The 19,178-nt window shown below is 37.2% G+C and overlaps 1 long non-coding RNA gene across 1 annotated transcript in view; it reads left to right on the top strand.

Moving 5' to 3' along the window:
* Positions 1-19,178, top strand: part of LOC124501112 (uncharacterized) — a 213,607-nt gene that overhangs the window by 185,115 nt on the left and 9,314 nt on the right. The window contains exons 3-4 of the long non-coding RNA XR_006959708.1: positions 8,843-8,901; positions 13,429-13,571. This is a non-coding gene — a long non-coding RNA (uncharacterized LOC124501112). The remainder of the gene's footprint in view (positions 1-8,842; positions 8,902-13,428; positions 13,572-19,178) is intronic.

The following is a 19,178-nucleotide window of genomic DNA, read 5'->3' as shown; positions in this document are numbered from 1 at the left end:
AACACTGTACACAGATTCCTTTCAGAGTGTATTAGATTCAAGCATCTGATCTGGAGAGTAAAATATAATAACCTGCAGTATAAAGTCACTTTGAGCTTTGAATGGAAAAATAATCTATGACCTAACTGAGGTCATAGAAATACAGGCTAAGTTGGAACAATGATCTGACCCTCCTCCTCCCAGCTCTAATATTTTGGTAAACTATTAATTTTCTCTAGTTTTCCCCACCAAAGTTCAGTGTGCATTTGGACACAGAAGGCAAGTCATAACTCCCTCAATTGATGGGAAAAAAAGAGCTTTCCATGAGGTGGAAAATTTCATATAAGCTTGGTCATGAAAAGATATATATCTCTCCTCTATCTATCTATCTATCTATCTATCTTTCTATCTATCTTTGTCCCCATCTTCATTTATCTCATGACATATTATGGATTATTGTGTCAATAGAGACCCAATATGGAATATTGGCTGCAATCAATTGTTGTGGTGTATGTGTGGTTATTGAACAGTAATGCTCTCCTAAAACTCTGTGGACAAGAGGAACACCACAGTGCTAAGCATCCACACTGATTTTTAATTGAGTTGTTTCATACTGGGATATTCTCTGGGCTGATGGACTCTGGCATTAGCAAAAAAATCAGTATGTTTAGTAATGCTCAAGAACACATGTAGGCCAACTGACAAAAATAAAATGGAGAATTCTCCATCTAGGCACTCAAGGTCTGATCATTCAATCAGGGCACACAGTTGCAGCATGAAGAGACGACATAGCTAGGTTCTGGAATCTCAGCCCAGCACTGCTATTCCCTGCTACCTCTTTCTGCCTAGAGGTTGATCTGGGAAGAGGTAGAAATGCATTGTATTATTTCAATATGTCTCCTCACAGGATGTTGGCATGATGTCATCTTGCGAGATTACACAAGACGCTCCCCAAGAATTCTCCCCCTGGTGCTGAGCACCGTATATCTCATCACTTTTATCTCACCCTCTAGGTAAGGTAGAGTGACTTCCACTGTTAGCTCTGGAAATCCAAATCCTAGGAAACTCCTCAGTCCAGACAAACAGGCCTGGCCTGACATGTATGCTGAATTCTAGCCCTGCATTCCCAACTGTCTTTTGTACCTGTGGACTGACTTCTCAAGCAGCATTTAATATTCAAAAATCTGCAATTTATTAGAACAATAGCAGCTAACAGATATTTTGCATGCAGTGTATGCCAGGCACTATTATTAACACTCTTACAATATTGACTTCTTAATGCTTAGGGCTTCAACACAGTCCTGCGAGTACTTCCTTTCAAAAAATGAGAAAATGAGGAACAGAAAGAAAAATAACTGTGTAAGGTCACACGGCTAGTAAATAGCAGAGTGGGAATTAAAGTCTGGCTCCAGGATCTTCAGACTTAGCCACCTTCTGATACTATTCCTTGTACCACCTTTAACAACAATAAGCTCTTCCTTCAGGTATTAATAATGATAATGGTAACAATAATGATAATAATAGTAGTAATAATAAAACTTGGCCTCTTAGGCACAAAATCTCAGATTTTTTATTTCTTCCTCTACTTTACTGATTCTACTTCCATAATGTTCTCTTTTTTTCTGTTACAACTATTTTTAGTCTAACTCAGGTCTTTATTTCTACCTCCTAGGACAAACCCAATATTTTCCTTCGGAGATATTTCCATTACGACACATATAAATATGTTGTATTCTTACAATGCCAATGATACCATAACATTGTATGAATATAGCACAGTTTGTTTGCAATGTGTCTATACTTTGTATTAACTAAATTTAAAATCTTTGCCAATGTGGCATTAGTAAAAGTGGACACTTTGATATATGTTACAAATATTTTCCACTTTTCATGACTTTTAAATTTTTTAAAATGTTTATTTATTTTGAGAGAGAGAGAGCGTGTGCGCGAGCAGGGCAGGAGCAGAGGGATAGGGAAGCACAGAATCTGAAGCAGGCTCCAGGCTCTGAGCTGTCAGCACAGAGCCTGACACGGGGCTCGAACTCACAAGCTGTGAGATCATGACCTGAGCTGAAGTCCAAGCGACTGAGCCACCTAGGCACCCCTCATGACTTTTGACTTTTAAAAATGTATTTTTGCCATTCAAATTTTTTACTTTCTAATTGGTCAAATTTTTTCTCAGAGGTTTCTTTGTTTTGTCATATGCATGAAGAGTTATAACTCAGACAAGATTATGAAGAAGTATCTCTATTCTGCTACATTCACATTGTCTGTTTATGTGTGTATTCATTTTTATAGCTTTGTGTGTTAATTATAGTTGTGTTTGCTTTTTTATTGTTAGTTTGTTTTACATTTAAGTTTTTGCTTCATCTAGAATTTTTGTACAGGTTAGAAATGCTCTTTTTTCCCCCCCTCAAATGTGTGTCTGAGTAGACCCAATACAATATATTGGAAACATTTCCTTCACTGATTTGAAATACACCCTTTATAATAATTTCTAGTGATTCCCATTTTTTTTTGGATTTTCCTATTATACACTTATGTTGATTACAAATAACACACTTTCCCCTTCTCTTTCTAAAATATCTCATTCTTTTCTTGCCTAATTTCACTGTTGTCTACACCCAGAATACAATAATAAGTATGGGACAGTGGATATCTTTATCTTGTTCCAGTTTTTTTTTTTTAATTTTTTTTCAACGTTTATTTATTTTTGGGAAAGAGAGAGACAGAGCATGAACGGGGGAGGGGCAGAGAGAGAGGGAGACACAGAATCGGAAACAGGCGCCAGGCTCTGAGCCATCAGCCCAGAGCCTGACGCGGGGCTCGAACTCACGGACCGCAAGATAGTGACCTGGCTGAAGTCGGACGCTTAACCGACTGCGCCACCCAGGCGCCCCTATCTTGTTCCAGTTTTAATGACCATTTCTAATTTTATCATTAGGGTTTAGATCCATATTTAAAATTTTACTTAGATTCCTAAAAACAACGTGCTGTAAATTTCATCAATTTTTTTCAGCATCTGTGGAAATTATCAGTTTTTCTCATTTGACCTATTAATATGGTAAAATATATTAATGTTTTGCTAACACCAAACCATGTGGGCATTTGTAGAATCACCTTGCTTGGTTGTGTTCTGAGTTTCTTTTTTTTTTTTAATTTTTTTTTTTTCAACGTTTATTTATTTTTGGGACAGAGAGAGACAGAGCATCAACGGGGGAGGGGCAGAGAGAGAGGGAGACACAGAATGGGAAACAGGCTCCAGGCTCTGAGCCATCAGCCCAGAGCCCGACGCGGGGCTCGAACTCACGGACCGCGAGATCGTGACCTGGCTGAAGTCGGACGCTTAACCGACTGCGCCACCCAGGCGCCCCATCTGTGTTTCTTTTAATAAACTATTTGATCCTATTCGCAAATACTTTATTTTGCCTTAGCATCAATGCCATCAATATTTACAACAGATATTGGTTTATAGTTGCTTTTTATGTTTATATAAATATACTTGTAAGGTTTTAATATCAATTTTAGAATACACTTTACAAAGTGTCTGGAAGCTTTCTTTCTGTAGGTAATGTAACAGTTTAAACCTTTGCAACTTGATATCTGGCTTAAGTAACACTATCAACATCACCAGGGAGATTGCTAGACTCTTAGATCTTATGCAAAGCAACTGAAGCTGAATCTGCATTTTAATAACATCTCCAGGTGTTTTTGTAAGTTTGAGAACACTGGTATGAATAATATAGGAATTATATGTTTTTGAAGGGTTAGTAGAATTCACCTGAGAAAAACACCCTAGTGCTCCATATGTGTTTATATTTGGAGAGGGCAAAGGGCAGCTGTTTGACAACTTTTCTCATTTTTCAAACCCAAAGTTCATCTGTTTATTCTACCTATTCCAGAGTCAGTGCCTAATTTGTCTTTTCCTAGAAAAAGAAAAATCAAGATGTGCATGATTTTAAGCTAAGTATTTTCTTTCACTTACTCATCTTAATGTTTTGCAAGTTTTTGATTTCTCTTTCTTTCTCATTATAAATTTGGTGCTTTGGGTATTTTCCCCTGTATTCTAGATTATGTTACTTGTTTACTTTTATTTTCAAGGAAGCAGACTTGTAAGTTGGTTAGTTTGATGGTTTTCTTGTTCATCAATCTCTGTGTACATATTTTATTTCTTCCCTTTGGTTTCCTTACCTTAATTAATCTTTTTCCTAATTTAAGATTATAATATCTAATATATACTTTCCTATTCTTTTCTGTTTACAATTTTCCTTTATGTACAGACTTTACTTAACTCCCTCAATGAAAATATGTCATCTTTTCCTTACCATTTTCCCCTAGAAATCCTTTATTTTTTTTTCAGAGTCATTTTATTTTTTCTACTTTTTTTTTAATTTAAATTCAAGTTAGTTAACATGTCGTGTAGTATTGGTTTAAGGAGTAGAATGTAGTGATTCATCACTTACATATAACACCCAGTGCTCATCCCAACAGGTGCCCTCCTTAGTACCCATCACCAGTATAGGCCATCCTCCCCCCCACCTCCCCTCCCACAACCCTCAGTTTGTTCTCTGTATTTAAGAGCCTCTTATGGGGGCGCCTGGGTGGCGCAGTCGGTTAAGCGTCCGACTTCAGCCAGGTCACGATCTCGCGGTCCGTGAGTTCGAGCCCCGCGTCGGGCTCTGGGCTGATGGCTCAGAGCCTGGCGCCTGTTTCCGATTCTGTGTCTCCCTCTCTCTCTGCCCCTCCCCCATTGATGCTCTGTCTCTCTCTGTCCCAAAAATAAATAAATGTTGAAAAAAAAATTTAAAAAAAAAAAGAGTCTCTTATGGGTTGCCTCCCTCTCTGTTTTTTATTTTTTTATTTTATTTTATTTTATTTTATTATTTTATTTTATTTTTATTTTATTTATTTTTCCTTCCCTTCCCCTATGTTCATCTTTTTTTTTCTTAAATTCACATTCGAGTGAAATCATATGATATTTGTTTTTCTCTGACTTACTTCACTTAGCATAATACATTCTACTACCACCCACATCATTGCAAATAGCAAGATTTCATTCTTTTTGATCACTGAGTAATATTACTGATATTTGATCACGTAGAATATATATATATATATTCTACCACCTCCTCTTCATCCCTTCATCAGTTGATGGACATCATCAGTTGGGGTCTCTCCATAGTCTGGCTGTTGTTGATAGTGCTGCTGTAAACGTTGGTGCATGTGCCCTTTGAATCAGCATTTTTGTATCCTTTGGATAAATACATAGTAGTGCAATTGTGGGGTTGCAGGGTAGTTGTATTTTTAATTTAAAAAAAATAATGTTTATTTATTTTTTGAGAGAGAGAGAGACAGAGCATGAGAGGTGCAGGAGTGGAGAGAGAGAGAAGGGGACACGGAATCTGAATCAGGCTCTAGGCCCAGCTGTCAGTAAAGAGTCCAATGCGGGGCTCAAACTCAGAAACCACAAGATTATGACCCAAGCCAAAGTCTGACGCTTAACCAACTGAGCTACCCAAGTGCCCCTATTTTTAATTTTTTGAGGAACCTCCATACTGTTTTCCAGAGTGGCTGCACCAGTTTGCATTCCCACCAACAGTGCAAAAGAGTTCCCCTTTCTCTGCATCCCCACCAACATCTGTTGTTTCCTGAGTTGTTAATTTTAGCCATTCTGACAGGTGTGAGGTGGTGTCTCATCATGATTTTGATTTGTATTTCCCTGATGATGTGTGTGTGATGTCGAGCATCTTTTCATGTGTCTGCCATCTGGAAGACTTCTTTGGAAAAATGTCTATTCATGGCTTCTGCCCATTTCTTCACTGGATTATTTGTTTTTCGGGTGTTGACTTTGGTAAGTTCTTTATAGATTTTGGATACTAACCCTTTACCAGATATGTCATTTGAAAATATCTTCTCCCACTCCATCAGACGCCTTTTAAATTTGCTGATTGTTTCCTTCACTGTGCAGAAGCTTTTCATCTTGGTGAGGTCCCAATGGTTCATTTTTTATTTTGTTTCTTTTGCCTCTGGAGACATGCTGAATAAGAAATTGCTGTGACCAAGTTCAAAGAGGTTGTTGCCTGTTTTCTCCTCTAGGATTTTGATGGTTTCCTGTCTTAAATTGAGGTCTTTCATCCATTTTAAGTTGATTTTTGTGTATGGTGTAAGAAAGTGGTCCAGTTTCATTCTTGTGTATGTCTCTCTCCAGTTTTCCCAACACCATTTGCTGAAGAGACTTTTTTTTCCACTGGATATTCTTTCTTGCTCTGTCAAAGATTAGTTGGCCATATGTTTGTGGGTCTGTGTCTGTTCTGTTCCATTGATCTGAGTGTCTGTTTTTGTGCCGCTACCATAGTGTCTTGATCATTACAGCTTTGTAAAAGCTTGAAGGTTGGGATTGTGATGGGTTCTTTGTTTCTTTTTCAGTTTCTTTCATAAGTATTATATAGCTTTCAGCATATATATCATTTATCTCTTTAGGTAGGTTTATTCCTAGGTATCTTAAGGGTTTTTTTTTTTTTTTGGTGCAATTGTAAATGGGACCGGTTCCTTGATTTCTCTTTCTGCTGCTTCATTATTGATGTATACAAATGCAACAGATTTATTCAGAGAATGTGGTCTAGTAATTTCAACAATTTGGAATTTAAGAAAGTGTCCTTCAGACTTAACATTTGGTCAATGCTTCACAGGAAGTTGAAAGATTATTTCTTTTCTCTTAGGATACAATTTAATGTGCTCATTAGCTTTATTTTATTGTTGATAGTATTTGTATCCTTAGCCTTTCGTTTACTTGATTTGTCTTGCATTGAGAAGAGTCCCCACACCCCAAATAAAGGGTTAAGGATAAATACCCTTCTATGACAGATTTGTCTATTTTTGTACATGTCTTCTGGAGGTTTTACTTTATTAGTTTTGATTCTATGTTATTTTGTGTAAAATATTTATGTCAACGATTTTGGGGATTTGGGATTTTATTTTTGTATTATGTCATAAATTCAACCTATGCATGTATTGATAGCCCAATCACTGCTTACTTTATTATTGTTGGCATTTGTTTCATTGTCTTTATAATTTCACTTTTACCTGGGGATTGTAATATAAATTTGTTTTAGATTTATGTTATGTAAGTATGGTCGACTCTCACCAATATATTGGTAAGAAATATACATTTCATACATATGTATAAAATTTGACAATATGTTTTATTTGCTAAATTAATTTATCTCAGGTACGATAATGTAATAGAATTATTACATTAGTAATATGATAGACATTACATTTTGTCTTAATTAATCATCTTAATATATATTAGATTTTTTTCTGTTTTGAATATTAGCTATTTCTGCTATTTGTCATATCATCCACATGTTCTTTGCCTTTAGTTTATACATATTTTCCCTCTCATACCTTGATGGTTTATAACAGTATTTTTTATTTTCTTGTAAAAAACATTTTAATAAATTATATTTAAATTTCTATGCTTCCTCTATTATAATAGATGAAGAAAGCAGGATATATTTTTTTCTTCTGCTTATTTCTTCATGCTTTGACTTCTTGATTTTTGTATTTTTAAGTTTTCATATAGTTAAAATTCTTTTCTCTTACCTTTAACTCCTGCTAATTTTTCACTTACACATTTAAATGGATTTAGTATTTCCCCATTCCTGAACTCTTCATTTTGATATGAAACTCTTTGATATGAACTCTTCATTTTGATAACTCCTGCTAATTTTTCACTTACACATTTAAATGGATTTAGTATTTCCCCATTCCTGAACTCTTCATTTTGATATATTTCTCAGCAGAATTTCATCATTCACTCCGTTTTCTAAAAGGTGTGTGTGCGTAGGCGCTACAGTTTTGGAATTTTAGCATGTTTGGAAATGTTTTTCTCTTGCTCTTTCACTTGAAGGCAAATCTTATGAAATTCAGTACTTTGAGGGTTTTGTGCACCTTTGATCACGGTCACCTACCATCCAATATTGAGGTGAAGGAATCTGAGATTAGTTCGCCTTGTTGTATGTAACCTGGTAGTTTGCCAGAAAGTCCAAAGGATACTACTCTCAGAAGACAGGAGCATTGCCAGAATACATCTCCATACTGATAATTCTGGATCAACTTTTCTTATCAAACAGCATGACTTTTAAGTCTTTTTATAATGTCATACTTTATTTCAGAAAGAAAATAAAAGCTTTCTTCTAAAATCAAATTATAAGTGATTTTATCTCAGTCTATCCTATTCTTGTAGAAATGCAAGTTAGGCATACATTGTATGTATTTGTGTTTATTTTGTATCAATTAGTTTCTCTCTGATCATTTCTAGCTTTTCATTGTCATTTCATTTTGATTTGTTTTATCAAGCCTATGTTTTAGGCCTCTTAGTATTTTTTAATAGTGTTTCTTCTCATTTTGCTGCCTTCATTTCAATAATGATTTCTTCTCCTACACATCCCTGCAATTGGTCATGTATTTTTGCAAATTATATTGTATTTGACAGCTCTATTTTGGAATTAATGATTGTTATTTCCTTTTTTTGTTGTTATTGTCATTAGGAATGGAAATAGAGTAAGAAATATTTATTCCACCAATATGCCCATTACTTCAAAGAAAATTTACATTTATCTTTTGTCAAAATATTGAAATAAAAGATGCAAAATAAAAAAGAGAATTCCACTTCTACTGGTGATAGAGTACTCTATATTAGACTAACTCTAAGAACCACAATGAAAGCTAAAAAAAAAAAAAAAAAAAAAAAAAAGAGAAAGGGAGAGAGAGGAAGGGAGGAAGGGAGAGAGAAAATGATGGGAACAGAGGGGAAACGATATCTCATGTTTTCTTTTTTCTTTTATTCTCTTGCTTGCAGGCTGGATTGAGCATATTCTATCAACTGGACACTCTTATTTCTTCTTCTGTGATTTGCTGGTATGTGTCTGTTTCCCATCCCCTGCCCCCTCGCCACGTGCCTATAGAAAATAAAAGCTCTTCACATTCTAGATTATTAATGATTTGTCAATTAGATTGCTGCAAATAGCTTCTCTCAGTCTGTAATTGATTATTTTACACCTTCTGGTATTGTTTTGGTGAAAATAAATCTCAGATTATGATTGTAGACACATACGTCAATCTTTTTTTAATGAATTTTTTTTTTGCATCTATCAAAGAAATCTCATTATACTCTTAGGTTATAATGATAATTTTCTATCTTCCCCTACATGTTAAAAATAAAGTTTTACTTTTGAACTGTCTGTGGAATTAATTAATTAATTATTTTTGTATAGGATGAGAGGTAGAGATTCAGTTTTAATTTTTTTTTTTTGCCATGGATAACCTATTATCCTGATACTATTTACTGAATGGTACATCCTTTTCACACTCATCAGTGATGCCACCTCTGGGAATTCAAGCTGCCATGTATTCTTGGCCCTGGTTCTGAGCTCTCATGTGTAATTCTATTGGTCTAATTGTTCATCACCACACCTAATTCACACTGGTTTAAAAACAGTCTTTTAACTTCCACTGCTGCTTTTGAGGATCCCAAAATGTTTATAATTCCATTCCCTTTAATAATCCATTCGGCAAATAGTAAGCACTTGCTATATGCCCAGAAATAGCCCAGATACTAGACAGAGTATCAATGACTAAGGTAAATTTTCCTTGAGAAGCTTACATTCCATAGAACAATCGGATAATTAACAAATAAATCTATAATATAATGTTAGACAGTGATAGATAATATATAGGAATTTAAACTAAATAAGAAGTTGGGGCGCCTGGGTGGCGCAGTCGGTTAAGCGTCCGACTTCAGCCAGGTCACGATCTCGCGGTCCGGGAGTTCGAGCCCCGCGTCGGGCTCTGGGCTGATGGCTCAGAGCCTGGAGCCTGTTTCCAATTCTGTGTCTCCCTCTCTCTCTGCCCCTCCCCCCATTCATGCTCTGTCTCTCTCTGTCCCAAAAAAAATAAATAAACGTTGAAAAAAAAAATTTAAACTAAATAAGAAGATAAGAGAGCAAGAACAGCCTATTTTATCTTTTTAAAGTTTTTTAATGTTCATTTTATTATTTTTTGAGGGAGAGAGAAACAGCATGAATGGGGGAAGGGCAGAGAGAGAGGGAGACACAGAATCTGAAGCAGGCTCCAGGCTTCAAGCTGTCAGCCCAGAGCCTGACATGGGGCTCGTACTCACAAACTGTGAGATCATGACCTGAGCTGAAGTTGGACACTTAACTGACTGAGCCACCCGGGTGCCCCAAGAACAGCCTATTTTAAATAGAATCAACAGAAAAAGACTCTCTTTGGACAGAATGCTCAATTTGAGAATAATGAACTGAGAAAACAAGCCATGTGATTGTCTGTAGTAAGAATATTTCAGGCACAAGGAAGCAAGTACAAAGGCCTAGAGATGGAAATGAGTATCTTTGTGAAACCGAAGTATGGCTGCTTTTGCTTCAGTGGAATATACAAGGGGGGAGAAGGAAAAATGAGGCCAGAGAGGGAACCAGAAACCTTATTTTAGAGGGTTTTGTAGGTTATAGTAAAGAATTTGGATTATGTTAAATGTGTTTGGGAGATTTTGGAGCAAGAGACTGATAACAATCAGCTATACATGTTAATAATACTGCTCAGGATGCTGCATGGAGACCTCTTACAGGAGAGCAAGGTTGGAAGTTGGGGACGTTTGGATGTTAAATATTCTAGCAACAGATGGTTTGGCTGAGACTAGGACAGTTGCAGTGGAGGTGGAGAGAATTAGACTTGCGATATATATTTAAGTGGATTATATAGGACATCTGAGAGAATGTGAAATATGTGGACTATGACTGAAAAGGAGCTTCGTTTTGTGAGCAATGGTTAGTTTAATTTCTGAGCTAAGAGAGACTAGGGGAGGAGCATGTATGGAGACACAGGAAATGAAAACATTATTTTTTGGGCCTCTTAAGTTTGAGGTATCTATTAGAAATTCAGGTGGAGACACTGAGCAGGCAGTTGAATATCTGAGTTGGAGATCAGGTGGAAGGCTGGGGCCAATGGATAAGGTCACCTAAATGTGAATTAAATTTTTTTTTAATGTTTATTCATTTTTGAGAGATAGAGTGTGAGCGGGAGAGGGGCAGAGAGAGAGGGAGACACAGAATCCGAAGCAGGCTCCAGGCTCTGAGCTGTCAGCACAGAGCCCAACGCCGGGCTCGAACTCACAAACCATGACATCATGACCTGAGCTGAAGTTGGATGCTCAACCGACTGAGCCACCCAGGAGCCCCGGGTCACCTAGATGTGAATTTAAAGAGCAGAAGATTGGACTGGAACCCTGAGTCCTTCCAATGTTCAGAGGCAGTGAAGATGAAGCACATCCAGCCAAGGAAACTAATGGATCCAATGAAGTCAGAGGCAGACCAAGAATGCAGCTGTCTAGAAGCGGAGTCAAGAAACTGCTTCAAGGAATGGGTAGTAAACCCGCTGCGTCAGATGCACTTCAAATGTGCTAATATCTTAGAGGAAGACGTGTTCCACTCTTACCGAGAGCAGAAATGAGCAGCGTGAAGGTAAGATAGAATATCTCAGGCAGGAAACCATTTAGCTGTTTCCCAAGAAAGCATTCATTTAGGAAACTCCCTGGAATTTATATCAACAAGAAGTCACAAACTCCAAAGCTGGTACACATCTCGCCTGTCATTTGCTCTAAGCAAATCCATGACATAAGGAACAAACTGTTTTAACAAGAATTGGTCTCTCTTGCATTTAGAGAAAGGATTCTCTATCACTATCCTTATTGCCTAAAAAATAATATTAACATTCCTGTTTTCCTTCCAAGGTCGAATGACTCCTTCAACTTCTACATCTTCATGTTTAAATATTTTTTTTCTTTCCATTATATATTCTCTGCCTAGCGAAAACGATTTTTTAAAAATCAGTTGTAGTTCCATAAAAGTAGTATATTTCCTTTCAGAAAGTATCTTATAATTTTGCTTTGAGAGTTTAGTAAGCTCCAAACAGCATGCATGGCATGACACATAGGAAATCCAGGTTAGGTATCAACTCCTCAGCCTGCTGTCTCTTACCTTCCAGTACCTTTCAGTACACATTCGATTATTGCTTTTCCTGTATACTTGCCGGGCTCATAGGGAAATAAGCAAGAACTCATAAAGTCTCCCAGGCAGTGGGTAGTGGAGTTAGGAGGTCTGTCTAGCTCCAAATCCCATACTCGAATTTCAACTGCTGGAAGTGAATATTATCCACTTAATTCACATTCATCACCTACTTGATACACTCTTAGTGTTGTCCTCTAATTTGTTTCTGGACCAAGAGAACACCTCTCATTCAGAGACAAAAATCACCACTATTTTACCCCTACCTCCTTTTAAGTGGAAAATGACCAGGAGTGTGAACTTTCTGAAGACTAGATATTTTGACATGTCCCTTTCATATAAAAAAAGAACAATACTAGGAAATAAATGACAACTTCCTAGGTAAGGTCTTCTAGAAAAGTCCAGTCATTTTTCAACTTTGGGAAGTTACATAAACCTTAAAGAAACTAACTTTTATTCAAATAAGAAGGGAAACATTTCATTACACAAGGTGCCTCATTCCAGATTACAAAACCAGGAGTCAAGAAACAGGCTCATGAGTAGATTTAGCAAATTTGAAAAATAATGAAAATAAGAGTACATGATATAAATAAAGGATACCAAACCTAATCTGACCAGTGAAGATTTGTCATGTAGATTGCAAATTTACTAGAGAGAATAGGGCCGTTTCAAAAACCATTAGCCCCAGTGATCTCATTCCGTGGGGATAATCTACACAAAAGTAACAAGTGCGGACTTGATCACTCCTCATATCCCCAGGCTCCTACCCATCGGATAACATACTGTCTCACCTAAAAGTATCTTCTAGGGGTGCCTGAGTGGCTCAGTCATAAGCAGCTGATCCTTGATTTTAGCTCAGGTCATGATCTCATGGCTTGTGGGATTGGGATTGAGCCCCATGTTGGGCTCCATGATGACAGTGTGGAGTCTGCTTTAAATTCTCTCTCTCTCTCTCTCTCTCTCTCTCTCTGCCCCTCCTCCCTCGCTCTTGTGCACATGAGAGCTCGCTCTTTCTCTCTCAAAAATAAACAAACTTAAAAAAATGTTAAAAAGTATCTTTTAATTAATAGTTTTACTTTGATCTGAGTATAAATTATAAGGGTGCCTGGGTGGCTCAGTGGGTTGAGTGTCTGACTTTGTCTCAGGTCACGATCTCACAGTTTGAGTTTGAGCCCCCGGAGCAGGCTTCACACTGTCCGTGCGGAGCCTGCTTGGGATTCTCTCTCTGTCCTCTTTCTCTGCCCTTTCTCCGCTGGTGCTTTCTAAATAAATAAATAAATAAATAAATAAATAAATAAATAATAGCCTTGTCTTTTAACCATTTCAACTTTTGACACGACTTTAAAATACACAATTCTCTTGGCAGGTTGCCAACAGTTGCATACTGCGGTGACACACACTAGTTTGAGCCGTCGGTAGTGAAAGCTGCATTTATGGCATTCACCTGACAGATGATGCTATGAATTCGGGGATTCTATTTGGTGTTCGGAATCAAGGGGTAATGCCAAGGTAATGTTGCAAAAGTAAAGCAAATTTTCTGCCAGTGTATTTTTAAGGGAAAGGCTCAGTGGCTTCGGTAACTCCTCGTTTATGCAAATAACTGCTTACATCGCTGACCTTTGTTTCTTTAATTTCCATGAAGCCATCATTAAACATGGAGCAAAGACACCAACTGTTTGTAATTGGATACAGTTAGCCACATCTATGGTAAGGAGAAAAAAAAAATGCTTGTGAAATTTTGCACTAAAAACCTGAAGTTCTGACTTAATCCTGAGCTCTAGTCTATATTAACAGAATGCTTCTTTTTCTCAGTAACCTGAATGTGAGATTCATGAATGGAGGTTTTCCCTGTTTTACATTTTTTTAATGTGTATTTATTTTTGAGAGAGAGAGACAGAGCGTGAGCAGGGGAGGGGCGGAGAGAGAGGGAGACACAGAATCCGAAGCAGGCTCCAGGCTCTGAGCTGTCAGCGCAGAGCCCGACGCAGGGCTCCAATCCACAAATGAGATCATGACCTGAGCCAAAGTCAGACACTCAACTGACTGAGCCACCCAGGCGCCCCAATGGAGGTTTTTCTTAATCTGTGGTTCATAAAACCTCACCCCACATTGCCAAGCACAAAGGAGCCATTTTTGTTGAGAGAATAAATTTGGAATCTATTTATATATGTAAAACTTGATTGATGATGATTGTGGCCAATGGATTTTTAAGGAGGACCAATAGCAAGACCTAAGGGAATCTATGAGGGCTGACAAGTGCATGTATTCCTCAGATTTACTAACACCGGCTTAATATCCTGGGCACCTGTTCTTTCTATACAGCAATATGTCATTTCCTGGATATTGTTTGTTTTCATAAAAATATAATGAAAATTAATTATTTTAAAGAACCACTTATGTCCTAAACCAACTAGGTTATATATTAGTTCTCCATTGTTGTCTTGGAGATGTTTGTTTTCTACATCTGGATAAAAACACTACCATGTTATTAGGAAAGTTTTATGATATAAAAAAAAATAAGATTTTGGTTAAGTGTTGCCCTCTGTGCAAGGAGAATTAGTTAGGTGGCTGCTTACAGCTCTCCTAAGCAGGAAGCATGAAGTCAACATAAATAGACTGAGCTTATCATAGCACAGTATCCCAGTTCTGACTGACCCTCGTGAGTCAGTGAGGATCCTGGCCTGTCCTTTCCCATTAGGCCATAATGCACACTCTAGTTATCTAAATATTAAGTGTACATATACAAAGCATCACCTCAAGCACATAAGAGAGGCAACCGATTGTTCTCTCATGGTATACTAGTTATTTACAGACTGACCACATGTTTATTGAGTGTTAGACTATGAGCCAGATGTTATATTACATCGGTTATGTCTACGAAATGCCATTTAAGAAATTACCAATAGTTTCTCTGCCCTTAACAGTAGGTGTGTGAAATGAGACAATCCAAAAGTTATTACAGGAACAAGTAAAATGCTGTTGGTGTCATGATAGGTATAAGATGGCATGGGGATTAAGGGAGGAAATAAATCACATTTTATTTTGATGACTAGGGAAGCCTAATATTGATTTAGTTGGGCCTTAAAGGTTGAGTAGAATTTACAGATGGAAATTTAAGGAGACATATTTTATGGAAGTAATTTGTAACTCATATATGGAGGTACTGATGAGATAGTTGAATCATCTCATGGCAAATGATGATTCATCATAGTCCCTGTTTATCTCTGGATAAAGAGAGAATGTGGCTCTGCCACAGTTTACAAAATATTCCTATACATTTGCAGAAATAATGGAATCCATTGCCTAAATTATTGATGTTCTAGGGTGGTTCTGTTAAAAAAAACAACAAAAAAAAACTTTAATACTTCAAACCAAATAGTTATCTAGAGATTTTCCAATCCAAGTCTAATCATCTCCTATATTTAGACTATTTAATTGTTCCAAATCAAGAAGGTTAGGAGAGGAACAGAAGGATAATTTGAATTTAGTCAGTTTTGTTATTTGTTAGCTCTGGTAAATGTTCTGGTGCAGAAGGTGATAGGAAATAATGATCTTCAGTAATTGTCTATGGGTAATGGTAAGTGGCAGAATGTGGCATCTGACAGCAGAATGTTGCATCTGTGGCTGTTTCTGGGACTCCAAGATTATATTTCTATATCAAAAATAGCTTTATGTGAGCTCCACGGGTTGAAGAGTCCATGCACACATCTGTGTCTTTTAATTATCCATGCTGCAACTGTCCTGCTTTACAATGAATAAATGAGAGCTATTTTTAAATCTATATTTATGTTCCCTAAACAGACTCTCCTTGAAAGAAAAAAAATTGCAGGGCTCCTGAGCATTCTGAAAGAATTTGCTTTTGTTCTCTGAGTAAAACTTTAAAGTTTCCCTGATGTTTTCAGTTTATCTCCTGGCTGTTTACAATCTGATCACAGAGTAAAAGTGTTTTCCAGGTCGCACGTGTTCTATACCAATTGACTGAATCAGTCAATTCAATAAGTATTGACTGAATATTCAGAATCATTTACTGCTTAAGGCCAAACTGATATTCTTTACTGAGGGACAGTAAGAAAATGGAGAGGTCACCCACATTTATTGATAAGAAGAGAATATTTTACAGATGCCACTTTCCTCAAATTTATCTCTTAAATTGATAAAATTATAACCTAAGTTCTAGTACAGTTACTCGTGGGATGCGATAAATTGAATTTAACATTTGTATTAAAGACCACGGTGCTAAAATTAGCCCAGACTTTTGCAAAAAAAGGATGAGGAGGAAAACAAGGGAGAGTTTTCCTTAAAATATATAAAGACATAGAAAATTATAGGTTTTTAAAAAATTTTATTGTTTATTTATATTTGAGAGTGAGAGAGAGAGAGTCATAGCATGAGAAGCAGAGGGGCAGAGAGAGAGGGAGACAGAGAATCCAAAGCAGGCTCCAGGCTCCGAGCTGTCAGCACAGAGCCTGACACTGGGCTCGAACCCACGAACCATGAAATCACGACCTGAACCGAAGCTGGATGCTTAACCAGCTGAGCCACCCAGGCACCCCTAGTAAAACATAGTTCTTAAAAGCATGTTTTATGAGCACAGTGATAGACAGACTGACAATTGCAACAAAATAGAAAACCCAGAATCAAGTCTTGTCTGTCTGGAGTTGTGTCGGTTGACAGAGAGGATGTACCATGGTCAACTTCAGGAGTGGGATTATTCAACAAATGAGCTTCAGGTAATAGTTTATAGGAAAGAAAAAAACTCTCAACCTCCTGCCATCAAAAATCCACTCGAAATAGATTAGTAGTTTATATTTCAAAGGCAGAAATTTAAAACTTTTAGAAGAACCTATGTATTTCTCAACTTGTTGTAGGGGATGGTTTCTTAAACAAGATACATAAGGGCCAACCACAAAATAAAAATAGTAAATTTTACTTTCCTAAAATTGAGAACTTTGAAAAATTGGGTGGCTCACTATGTTGAGCACCCAACTCTTGATTTGGGTCGTGAACCCAGGATCATAGGATCCAACCTAACCCCATGTTGGGTTCTGCACTGAGCACTGAGCTTAAGATTCTCTCTCTTGCCCTCTGCCCCTCTCCCAAATTTGTGCATGTTTTTCCTCTCTAAAAAAATAAATAAATAATAATTTTTAATTATCAAAAGTCACTTTAAACAAAGTAAATTAAATCTCTTTTTCTCCTGTTTAGTTCTCATATATTAATTTAATTATTAGATCAATCACAGAACCTAGAAGGGAAGAAGGAAAACATTGTTGGTCCATTCAAGGAAAATAGGAGAATTGCCACTGACAGGGCAAAGAGTATAATTTGGAAAATGAATTGTGGAAATATTATCAAGATTCACTGAAAGATGAATAAGTGGCAACTGAGAGGAGTGTATAGAAAACTATCAGAAGCTCATGGTTTTCTCCAGTCCTTTCCCCAAACCTGCGAGCGGAGAATGTACATGCTGAAGTTTCTAAGTTACAGCTTCATGAAGCTAGAGGTGGAGTGAGGGGAGAGGCACGGGGGTTCTTGAAGTATTTGCCATCAACACCGACTCTGGTATTTGGACAAGTGAGGAAACCAAAACCGGAGGGGCATATGGGCTGGTGAATAGGCACGGATTGAGGAAATAAAAGCTTAATGTGGACAAACAATAGGTTTAATAGTCGTAAGTAAGTCAGAAATTACAGAAGTTGAGATCAGAAGATGGAAGTTTTAAGAGTTCTTCTGATTGTGAAGACGTGTGATGATGTGTTTCCTGTTAATGTGAGTGAAGGCGGAGGATTTTGGAACTTTGGAGTTAAAAACTTACAAGTCAAGAAGGTTTGAAGAGCCCCTTATGAAATCAGAGGATTATGGCTGAGACATCTTTTTATGTCACTCTAAGAGGAGCTTTAAAAATTACCTCTGAAGGGGCGCCTGGGTGGCGCAGTCGGTTAAGCGTCCGACTTCAGCCAGGTCACGATCTCGCGGTCCGGGAGTTCGAGCCCCGCGTCAGGCTCTGGGCTGATGGCTCAGAGCCTGGAGCCTGTTTCCGATTCTGTGTCTCCCTCTCTCTCTGCCCCTCCCCCGTTCATGCTCTGTCTCTCTCTGTCCCAAAAATAAATAAACGTTGAAAAAAAAAATTAAAAAAAAAAATTACCTCTGAAAAGATATGAAAAAAAATTATATTTCAGTATCCCTTCCTTTTATTTAATATGTCTCCACTTTATTGGTTTTTAAATGTCAGAGTGGCTCATTGCCCAAACTTCAAAATGGGGTTCTCATTTTGTGGAGGTAACTCATTACACTTGCAACTGCTTGGTATGTGTCTGATTTAAACACATAAATCCAGAATTAAAATGAAGATATTGGCTTAAGAAGGTGGCATTTGAAAGCAGCATGAAGAGTGCAGAGGTATGCATTTGGGGTGGAAGGAGGTTGCTTGTCTCTTATCTTGAAGGTAATTAGAGTTCCCCAAAGACAGAAAAGTCAATTCATTCTAAATCAAAATAATTTAGTTGCTATTGCATTGAGTAAGCACAAAACCACCAAAAGGATCTCTAGAATGGTACATATTCTCATCTTCTACTTAAAATAATGTGTATAGCACTGTCAAATTACAAGTGTTGAGTATGTCAAGAATGTTGACAGATGATGACACATAATATGTGTAAAGCTTCTGTCACTACCTTAATGCTTCATACAAAATAATTATTTTTAGTAACAAGTCTATTTAAAATGAGTTAGCACCTTTTTAATTTAAATTTTAATTAATTAATATACAGTGCAATATTGGTTTCAGGAGTAGAATTCAGTGATTCATCATTTACATACAACACGCAGTGCTCATCACAACATGTGCCCTCCTTAAAACCCATCACCCACCTAGCCCATCCCCCATCCACCTCCCTCCGTCAACCCTGTTTGTTCTCTATCATTAAAACCAATAGAGATTGGTTTGTTTCCCTCTCTTTATCCCCACCCCTTCCCATATATTTATGTTTTGTTTTCTTAAATTCATATATGAGTGAAATAATATTTATCTTTCTCTGATTGACTTATTTCACTTAGCATAATACATTCTAGCTCCATCGACGTCCTTGCACATGGCAAGAGTTCATTCTTTTTGAC

The sequence above is a fragment of the Lynx rufus genome, unplaced genomic scaffold, assembly GCF_022079265.1.
Source record: "Lynx rufus isolate CCGP_SWC_20201006 ecotype Redwood Valley unplaced genomic scaffold, mLynRuf1.p SCAF_7, whole genome shotgun sequence".
Taxonomy (NCBI): Eukaryota; Metazoa; Chordata; class Mammalia; order Carnivora; family Felidae; genus Lynx; species Lynx rufus.
This window is presented reverse-complemented; position numbering and strand designations above follow the sequence as displayed.